Below are 11229 nucleotides of genomic sequence, written 5' to 3'. Positions count from 1 at the left end.
ACATTTGGACGATGGTCCGATGTCAGAAGGATTCAGATAACTACAGAACGAAGCCAACCTCAGCGTGAGCTTTGGTTGCGAATGGTATGAACTTTTTACTCTTATTCGCTACAGAAGTGATACCTCCTAGCCGTTGAGTTAGTAGCGGCTGCTGTAAACGTGGGCTAGGAGGGAACAGACAGTATCCCGTCTACCACACAACGACGACACTACAATGTTTCCCGTTCACCACCAGAGACACTAAGGACAAAGGACTGTTGGGCAACACGGCCTTCCATCTACCACCAACCTATTGAAGCGCAGCTCAGAGTAAATATTTATTGCATTTTCCTTTTCCAAATGGGCAGTAATTTAAAATGTATAAGATTGTATTTACGATAGAGTAGCTGCCTACGGCCCGATAGAGACATCGCTTCTCCCCGTGTTCTTCAGTCTTCCCGCTCTTTCACGCAAATCCAACCCCCTTTTCTTTGTGTAACCAGCGGTCATCTGCTCCGTCCGCTAAGGACGTTTTCCTTTATGACATAATTTGTAATCAAGGTATGATTCATTCTGTGTATATGTAATTGTGTGATTAGTTATGTATTTAGTAAATAAATTAAACCCAATTTTTGTATTGCTGATTCAACTTGATAACCAAGAATTTACAACTTTCAGATGAGACTGAAATAAGGTGCCGATTAATATTGACTGCTATTGATGTAAAATATTACTAGGTCTTTAAGAGTTTATTCGGAAGATAACTGCTCTAAATATTATTTTGTGGTGCCAACTTTCTAGTTAATTACATTTACATGATTAGCTCAATCAGGTAATATTAATTACAGAGAAAGGATTTTATAGAATAGCATGTCATGTCACTTAATCCAGCATAGCCAAAGACACGACACAGTGTTGCTTTTTCCTTGCCGACAGTTGTGCAAACTCCTGTTGAGTCTTTCAAGGTGAATGCTACTCGTCAGAGGGTAGGACCTGGAAATGTAAACGAGTGGCTACTTTTCCCAATCTAGACCCACACACTACAGCTTATCACTAGTGTAACACATGATCAGTGTTCCTGGCAGATGCCCTCATCCCATGCTATTGTGCGTAAGACTAGTTCATCGACTCAAAGTTGGCCGTTGTGGGAGTGACTATAGGTGTGACCTTACAGAGTAAAGTGTTTCATTACATTTTTATCACAACTGTGGCTCTGTGCTTGTGGGGTTGTCCACAAGCACAGAGTTATATTGTAAAGTATATCTCTGTGCTTGTTATATTGTAAAAACATTTTTTAAGTGTGGTTAGGTTAAATCATATGTTAAGAGTAGAAATGGGCAGTGTTTGACTTTGGCTGTGTTAAGACTACCACAGGTTTACGGGGAAGGTGTGAGGTTGGTAGATTAAACCTATGCGCTGGTAGTTTCTGCTAATCCGAATACAAAGTTTGAAAGTCCACCAGACTACTTGTTACGAATCCCTTTGACCCAACAGTCTAGGGGGGATGGTAACGAGACCCGTAACATAACTCATGCAAAGTGTAACAGTGACAAAGTAACGGTGAGAACGAAATAACACAGACAACTTAATTACCGTCAAACACTCAGGGTTTATTTCTAAACACACGGTAAAGGTGGGCAGGAAAAGGGGCTGAGCTGGACCCAAGGAAAGAAACAATAAGCATCCAAAACACCCCTAAGCTAGACTAGCCTATTTCAACAACAGCTAACTAACCGAAAATACAGTGGGTGGTCCGCCCAGTTCTAACTAGTGTATTTAACAAAGTTTACCTACGGGTAGTGTATGCCCATGGGCGTCTTATCTTGGTTACCCCCTTTTCCCACCATCAAACACTCACACACCATAACCAAAAACAATACTCACAGGTGGAGACAAAGTGACATGTAGATGCTAAACCACACAATGGATCTACAGACATATGGCATTGACAGAGAGATTGAGCTCTTGAGAAAACAACTGCCAGGGGTTTTAAACCAAGGGAAAGGAACTGTGATTGGGTAGGAGAAAAGGAGCAGGTGTCTTCTGATTAGCGACTGATTGATGACTGATTGGGGAATGATGATGGTCACCTGTGAGTAGGGGAGAAGGAGAGAAAAGAAACACACAGGATACACACAGAATACTTGTATCCGTAACACTACTCTTCACATCTGGGCGGAGTATCAACTGAATATTCATGAATATAAACTTCACTGATTGGTAGCTGTTCAATAGACAACTTTCCAAGTCAAATACAAAAACTTGTTTTTTAGGCTTCAAACTTTTCTAATGAATAGCAAATAACCAGAATTCATGTTTTAAATACAAATAACCAACTCCGTCTCAACTAAAATAAAACAATTTTGTAAAAAAWWTMTTTTTTACACTTTGCTACTTCATTCTCTCGTAGCAAGATTCTTCTAAACAACAAAAGCGAAAAAATAACAAAATGGTTGAATAAAGAAAGAAACGTGAAATACAACGTATAAAGTGCATTGAATAAAAGTGATAGAACAATAAATAGACAATAAACCTGGGACAAGAAGAGCTCAGCCATGGCTAGAAGGGATCAAGCTTTTGTACAATTAACGTCAGATTTGGTTTTTCGTAGCAGGTTAGGAGAATTTACGCAGCAGATTAGAATAATTAACGTAGCAGGTTAGGAAAAAGGGTTATTCATGTTCATTTTTCTGGTTTTGAGCTTGCGTCCTGCCTGACAAATGCACAATTACACTTTTTGTGACTATTGTAATAGTCTCAAAGGAAAACAAGTGGGTGACGTCAATGACACTTAGCGTCGAAGGTTCCAGGATCGTACCCTTTCAATTTTCGCCTAAAATAACATACCCAACTCTAACTGCCTGTAGTTCAGGACCTGAAGCAAGGATGTGCATGTTCTTGATACCATTTGAAAGAACACTTTGTAGTTTGTGGAAATGGGAAATTCACGTAGGAGAAAAAAACACTATCTGGTAAAATAAATGCTTTTTTACATCTTTGAAATGCAAGAGCAAGGCCATACTGTGTTATTTCAGCTAAGGTGCAATTTAGATGTGTGTGTAAAGTTCCAGATTGATCCAGTGAAGCAATACTGGACAATATTTTGTATCTAGTCTGCTCAAATGTGCCGAATTGATACATTTTCAAGTACATAACTATAGAGAACATACAAAAATGATATGGTAATACATTTAAGTTCACACACTCCCAGGAATGTCATAAATTATGGATCATTAGCTTATACATTAACTTTCACACATCTAGATGGTGGGTGTGGAGCCAGAGACAGCAAGGGTTCAAACTGTAGAACCCAGTTCCTACATTTGAATATAACAATTTATTTTATAAAACAAAACTATGCCACATTTTATTTGTGGGACCCTCAGGATGACAAATCAGAGCAAGGTTACTGAATGTAAATACATTATTTACCTTAAGAGGTGAATGTATCAAACCAGTTGCCGTGATAAAAGTTTTTTATTGTTGTGCACTCTCAAACAATAGCATGGTCTTTTTTCACTGTAATATCTACTGTAAATTGGACAGTGCAGTTAGATTAACAATAATCTAAGCTTTCTGCCCATATAAGAAGTGTCTATGTCCTGGAAAGCTTGCTGTTACTTACAACTGTCATGCTAATCACATTAGCGCACATGAACTCAATTGACCTGGTATAGGGACACCCATCATGTAGAGGTTAAAGGACTTAGTATATTTAGCCCCTAGTCCTGCGATGAAGTCATTGCAGATTCTTTATAATTTGCCTAAAATCCAAAATGGTGTCATATCCAATATGGCTGCCATAACATTTAGAGGTTAAATCACCTGTAAATATGAATTATGTAACACTCATGCCTCAAACACCTGTCTGCTTTTACTGTAAGTAGTGTTCTGTCTTAAGTGTTTCATAAGGGCTCTTGGTATATCAAGGGAGTGGCACTGCCATACCTGTTTGAATAGCTCAAGCAAACTAGTTTTTCAGTGTGTTTATGTTTTAATCTCATTCACACTTGCAGCATATTATCATATATGTCTTTCACAAGCACAGTAGAGTAACTAAGTTACAGGAAAGCAACCTGTAATACAACAGTCAGCCACTCTAATACCCTGACTACACCCGACGCGAGCGTTGCAAAARAAATTTTGAAATGTATATTATTCAATTATTGCACCCACACTGCTCGCGTGCGTCAACAAGCATCTAAAAGCAMCTAAAATAGAAGTCAGTTCTATTTGTGACGCAGATCGCGGTGCAAGTCCTGACTCTCCCATCTCCTCATTGGTTTATAGAAGCAGATACCCACGTGCCATCTCCTCATTGGTTATACCCACGTGGGTGATTGAAAGACGAACTGTGTTGTCGGACGTCGTGATAATACTATTGTAACGACCCTGGGTTTATAAGCGCGGAAATCGACTCTGCCGCACGAGCATGCTTTTGCGGCACAGTCGATAGCGCGCCGGACCTCGGGCTAGAAGGTCGAGGGTTCGAGACCTSCTCCCTGCTGTTTCATTACATTGGTGTCAGAAGTGATAGGACCTTGCATCCACGACAGTGCGTGTGCTTGGCCGGTGAGCGCGTTCCTGTAAGACGTAGAGTCGCAAGCAAGCGCGAGGACGCGCTCTTTGAAAGGAGGGAGTAGTGTAACGAGCCTGGGTTTATAAACGCAGAAGTCGACAGTCGATAGCGCGCCGGACCTCGGACTAGAAGGTCGAGGGTTCGAGACCTGCTCCCTGCTGTTTCATTACACTATGAAAGTTTAGATGCCAATCACCATATAAGTTCAAAGAAGAAACAGCCTGGAAGTAGGAGAGATGACTAGAAACGATTCGGTTGACCGTTTTATGTGTGGATTAATTGTCGGAGTAGAGGACCTTGTGCATTTCAGGTAAAATAACAACTCAATGTTTATATCCCAGGACAAATTAGCTAGCAACAGCAAGCTAGCTAAATTGGACAAATTATGCTTTTCGACCTGTCCTCAAATTAATGTAATTGGTTCAGAGTTTATTTCGATATTTTAACCTGTGTCATGATTGCGTTTGGTGTGGGGGGACAAAATACATGTATGCACGATGGCGCACAGGCGCAGCTAGTTTGGGTTCCGTGTAAGAGTAGGGTGACCAGACATTCCCGTTTTTGGTGGCCTGTCCCCAGCTCCCAGCTGTAGCTGTCCCCGTTTTTAACTGTGTGTTAAAAACAGACCGCAATGTGAAATAATATTTTACATAGCAAGAAAGATCAGGCAGCAGAGCCTACTGGTTGACGTCTCAATCGCAGTGTGCTTGTTTTGTCGAGCAGAGGGGGCTGCTCGCTATAGCAGCTTCATTCACTCTTCTTCTACTAACTACTTGCTCGAGCTAGTTTTAGAGAGAACTGCTGTGGAAACTCGGCCAGAAGCTAGTAAGTGTCAAAGTGAATCCACAACATCACCACAAATGTCTTTTCAAGCCAGGTAAGTTACAATCGTTTGAGATACTAGCTAGTAATGTTATGTCACAATTTATTATATAGATAGCATAACATATTTAAAACCTTATAGAGCAGATAATCTATCTAACATTAGCTATGTAGACTAAGTGAGTTAGTTATCTAGCTAGCTAGCTACTGTCATGGTAACGTTAGCTAGGTTAAAAAACATTCACATGCGTTGGGTGGGCTATTTTGAAATTATATTAAATGAATGCACAATTAATTGAGAATATTTATTTGTAGATTACAATTTTAATGGTTTGGCATTATAATAAGTAGTTTGAAAATATAATTTAAAATTTTCATGGATAACATTAGCATAATGTTTTCTGTTAGAGTGGAGATGAAGGAGAAGACTGGATGAATGAATGAGATAGAGGAAAGGTAAAGATATGATTACAGAGCCCGCCAATTATTCCAAACAATGTTTTTGAGATGAAATACAAAAATGATGCAAGCAATGGGAATCTGTTAACCAAAGTATTTGATCTAATAGTGTATTATTTATTATTACAGATTGGAGAGGAAGGAGAAGGAAAAATGAAGGGAGTAAAAAAAGTGAAGCGAGGAGAGTAGAAGAGTGAGGTGGAAAGGTGAAGGAAAGGAAGAAAGAGAAGGAAGACAAGTGAAGAAAAGAGGAGAGAGATTGGAGAGAATAAAAAGTTAAGAGTAAGAAGAGTGACACAAGGAGAGTGAAGAAGAGCAGACAGAGGAGGTACAATGGTTCTTTCCAAGAAACGGAAAATGCCATTTTAATGGCAACATGAGAGAATTTCCGTTTATATGCTCAGGTCAAGACGATAGAATGGTTCACAGAAACCTTTGTATTTCCTCTTTTTCCAATTGGCAGCGGGGGAAGAACGGCAGTGGTAGAACATCAACAGACGAAAAAGCATAAAGCCTCTCTGATTGGCCGTGTTGGTATGCCCTCTGTCACCACATTCTTCAAGAAGGTAGAGCCTTCCCAAGAAGAATATGGTTTAGCTGTGCAGGAGGGTGTCTTTGCATACRGCACTATGCGATGCAATCATAGTTACAGATCTATGGACTGCACAGCACAACTCTCACTGAAGCTTTATGAGCCAAAGTTTACATGTGCTAGGACAAAATGTGACGCCATAGTGAGTAAAATATATGATGGCAGCACATCTGTGGAAACAAAACTGCTTGATTTTGTTGAATTGAAAGGAGAAACAGCAGAGGAAATTGCAGCTGAGGTCCTGGTGGTCATCTAAAAATGTAACCTGGAAAACATTCTCTGCCGACAACATAAATACCAACTTTGGAGGACTGAATAGGCTGGGGAGGGTTAATGTCCATACCAAAGTTAAAAAGGCTCTGCAGCGGGAGGTGATTGACTTAGGTTGTCCTGCCCACATCATTCATAACACGGCCAGAACAGCTTTGGATATGATTCCCCTTGATGTTGATTACCTGCTCACAAAGATATTTTCATATTTTCACCGTCAGAGTAGAAAGACTGAAGAGCTTTTGTGAGTTTGTTGGCCAGGAGTACCATAACATTTTAGGYCACTGCAATGTTCGCTGTCTGTCCATGCTCCCTGCTCTAGAAAGGGTGCTGAAAATGTATGTGCCATTTGAAATCCTTTTTTCTTTCTGAAGACAAATGCCCTGTCGTCCTGCGAACAATGTTCGAAGATCCACTGGCTGGCCTTTGTCCATGGAAACCTGACCATATTCATGATCAAGATGCTTGAAGGCCAGGACCGCTGTGCTGTGGAGTCAACTGCAATTCTGAGAAACGTTGAGGCAAAATTGACTGCAAGACATGATGACAACTTCATTCCAGTTTTGGTCAGAGGACTTCTGAGAGAGCTAGAGGAAAATGGAGCAATGTCTAAAGAGAGCTTTCTCGAAACATCCCAATCATTCTTCACTACGGCTGTGAACTACTTGCAAGCATTGGGGAAAGCACACAAATAATCTAAAAGATTTACATTGTCTCCTTTTAAAAAGGCAACCTCAGCGTGAAGAGATCCAGAAGGCAGCAGCCACACTGCAGGAAAAATGCCCCAATGTGACCATCAATGAGGATGCCCGAATCCTCAAGTACAAATACAACCTTCTACTGGCTGTCTGGTAGGTAATACTCTGGTCAGTTCAGCTACAGCTGCTACCTTGAAGCTCGCATTAACATATAAACGCAACTACACTGCAACGGTTCACCTATAGATTTCGGAGTTAAAACCGATTGGCAGTCTAAGGGAACTGTACTATGCGCTCTGAACGCACTTCTCACATCCCGTGTGTGACAATATTAAACCCATATATATGTGAAATGCTTGTGGTAAAGCTCACTAGTAGCCCGGTCACACTAAAATCCGCTATGGGTTAAACTCGCTTATGTGTTTAAAAATATAGATCACATACTTTGGTTGTTTCATTGTTGCTATCTTAAGTCTGGGTGCAGGCTGAGATATTTGTTGTCGCTTCTGCAAGCCCTGCCGAGCGCGCAGAACTTTTAGGTGGCAGTAATACGGTGACTCAGACGATCCGTGAACCACGTTGTTGTAGAGCAGACTGTGGTACATATCTCCTAAACTGAATGGATATATAATAGTGGACCACTGGTCAGGCAGACAAGAAATTTGAGCTCGCTTGTAACGACTACAATTTCCACACATTCACTTTTCGTATATCCGTATCGTCGTAGGTCTTTAGGCGAGTTCTATAGCCAACCTTGATGTAGTATAAGTAGCTCGCCTCTGACAGGGATCTTCAATCAGCATCTGGGTGGACTCATGGGTGAAGTACAGGAACATCTTTGTTATGATGCTGACTATAGCCCACAACTTCACTTACAAGTAGTTCTGTTCGCCATGATTAGGAAGTTGGAATAACTCCTGTCAGACTGCCAATGGAGAAGGCCTCCAGGGAACAATCGCGCCAATAAGAGGAAAAGCTACAAATATCACAAAAAGACATCGAACTCACATTAGGGTTCTAATAGTTGACCTTGAAGAAGAACTTTTACACCATTCTTCAAGCAATTCTTTAGCCATTTCTGATAAATAATCCAGGACAGATAGCAGCGGGGCCCTATCCACTGCTTTTGGTGGTGCAGCTTTGGCTTCCGCAGAACATTACAATAAGACTCCACTCACTATTGGGGTACTCGTTTAGGTTAGTCGGTTGGTTGTATCCATTTTGATTTTAGTAGTCGTTCAAGTTGGTCGACAGCTTCATGCTCGTCAGCAGGCTAAGTAATACATACATTCACTGTATACCCCTACCATCAAGTAAAACACATTTCGTACTAATCTGAAAATATACTCTCTCATTTCAGCGTGTTCAGAGATTAAAGGACACGAACCAGGTGTGGTAATAACCTTCGTCAGCGAGCTCAGACGGGTGTATAAGAGTTATCAGGTGCGGCGACACCAATCCGTCTTTCATGTAGTTGTTACCGCCAGACCGGCTCGATGGATATTACTACTCTATACGACCGCTCACAGTATGCAGTGCGTTAGTTGTCTTTATCTATGTATAACAGCGCTGCTAATGGGTTAACATTCGCAAGATATATCTTTTTCTTTAAGTATAGATTCAATCCCTATCGAATCAACAACAATATACTATACTCAATCTGGGCTTCATGATCTTGATTATTCAAAATTAGATTTGCAGGCCATCCACGAAGCTTAATCATTCAATGAGAGACACCAGGATTACTCTTACATCCACTGCACTACAGAACTTCCGGCCGGACAGGTCCCTTCCAAAACTACACTTCTACTAATGTCGTGTCAAGTTCTCCCGCAATTTTATATACTATGGCATGATAAAGCATCATTATGCAATCGGTCGAGAAATTTCTGCAATTTGTTCTAACCGCCAGACTGAACCAGGACTCACTGAACTGGCTGTTCAGATCGGACAGTCTTGGATACTTAGTCCTGCTAGGGTTTCTGGTAATATAGATGTGTTTCTCGTCTTTCTATAACTCTAGGTGCTGTTATATAGTTTAAATTACCAATGAACCGGAATGTTGATACTCACTCTGTTTTATTTCATAAGATAATAACTGATTGCGGATATTTTAATTGGGTATAGGCCAAATTCGAACGCTACACAATCTGGTAAATTGTCCTGGCAAGGGTATTTTTTTCTTGTCAGAATCTGCTGTCACTGTTTACTCTAAGCAATGCTAACTAATTTCCGCAATAAAACGACATGTGAATGGTTGATTCAGTCTGGAGGTAGACTAGGCATCATGAAGTGTCTATCAGGGTGAGAAGAACAATGAGCCGTGAGTTGGGTTGTAGTTAGTGGAGCATGACAAGGTTGTAACAGCGTACAAAGTGGTGGTATGTAGTTATCTGGAGGCTGACAGGTTGTAAAGTAAAGTAGTGGTTGTACGTTCTGGAGCCTGACCAGCGTTGCTAAAGCTAACAGTGGTGGTTTGTAGTTTCTGGAGGCTGACAAGGTTGTCACAGCGAAAACAGTAGTGGTTGTTAGTTCTGGCGAGCCGTGCCAGGTTACAGTAACAGTAGTGGTTGTAGTTCTGGAGCTCGAGCCAGGTTGTAAACAATGCTAACAGTGTGGGTTGCTAGGTCCTGGAGCTGACCGCCGGTTTACACAGCTAAGACAGTAGTGGTTGTAAGTTTTCAGGGAGCCTGACCGAGTGTTACAATCAGATCTAACTAGTTAGTCGGATTGTAGTTCAGAGAGGCCCATGACCAGGATCTACAAAACAAGACTAAGCCAGTAGTGTGTTGGTGGAGGTTCGGAGAGCTGACAGAGGGTGTACGAGACAGCTAAAGTAGAGGTTGTAGTTTATGGAGGACTGGCAGACCAGCGTTGTAGCAAGAACGTAAATAGAGTGGCGGGTTTGTCAGTTTAACATGTGGGGAGCCCTGACCAGGTTGTAGATGCAGATGTGTTATGTAGAAAAAGTTTTATAATCTAGCTAAGAGGTGGTGTGAGTTGTTGTTATGTTCTTGGGCGCTTGAGACCTTCTCGGATGTTTGTTGTGTTATGGTTACAGCTAACAGTGGTTGGTTGTTGTAGTTCTTGGAGGCCTGATCCAGGGTTACACAGTCTAAACTGTGGTGGTTGTAGTTTGGAAGTGCCTGACGAGGTTTTTGTACAGCTAACTAGTGGTGGTTGTAGTTTGGAGCTTGACCAGTTTGGTTGCATATGCGTTTTACAGTGTTGGTTGTAGTTCCTGGAGTCTTGACAGTGGTGTACAGTGCTACAGTAGTGGTTTTGTAAATGTTCTCGGAGGCTTGTTGCTAGGTGTACAGGTAACGAGTGAGTGGTTTGTTAGTTCTGGAGCCTGACCAGGTTGTACAGCATAACAGTAGATGTTTAAGTTCGCTGGAGCCTGATCAGGTTTGCACAGCTAAACTAGTAGTTGTGAGTTCTTGGAGCCTGACCAGGTTGTACGCTAAAAGTAGGGTTGTAGTTTGGGGAGTCTTGACAGGGTTACACCTAAGCTAACAGTAGGTGGTTGTAGTTCTGGCTGGAGCGTGCACAGGTTGTACAGCTAACTTGGTATTCTGGCTAATTGGCTGGCAGCAACAAGAGCAGTAATCATTCTCCTGTTATGATTTGACAGGGAATTCAGTGGGCTGTGTGGAGGGGGGTGTGGGGTGATCAATTTCAAGTTTCTACAACATTTTGGGTGTGGAGGTCACGTCAACAAATGCATTTGCAGTGCCAAACGAGACGCCATTGACTGATCATAATGTTTATCGTAGCTGAAGTTGATGCTGAGTGATAACTCCAGTTAGTGTGAATGCGTTGGGTTGTTT

This window comes from Salvelinus sp. IW2-2015, linkage group LG28 (assembly GCF_002910315.2).
Source record: "Salvelinus sp. IW2-2015 linkage group LG28, ASM291031v2, whole genome shotgun sequence".
Taxonomy (NCBI): Eukaryota; Metazoa; Chordata; class Actinopteri; order Salmoniformes; family Salmonidae; genus Salvelinus; species Salvelinus sp. IW2-2015.
Note: the sequence above shows the minus strand (reverse complement) of the source record.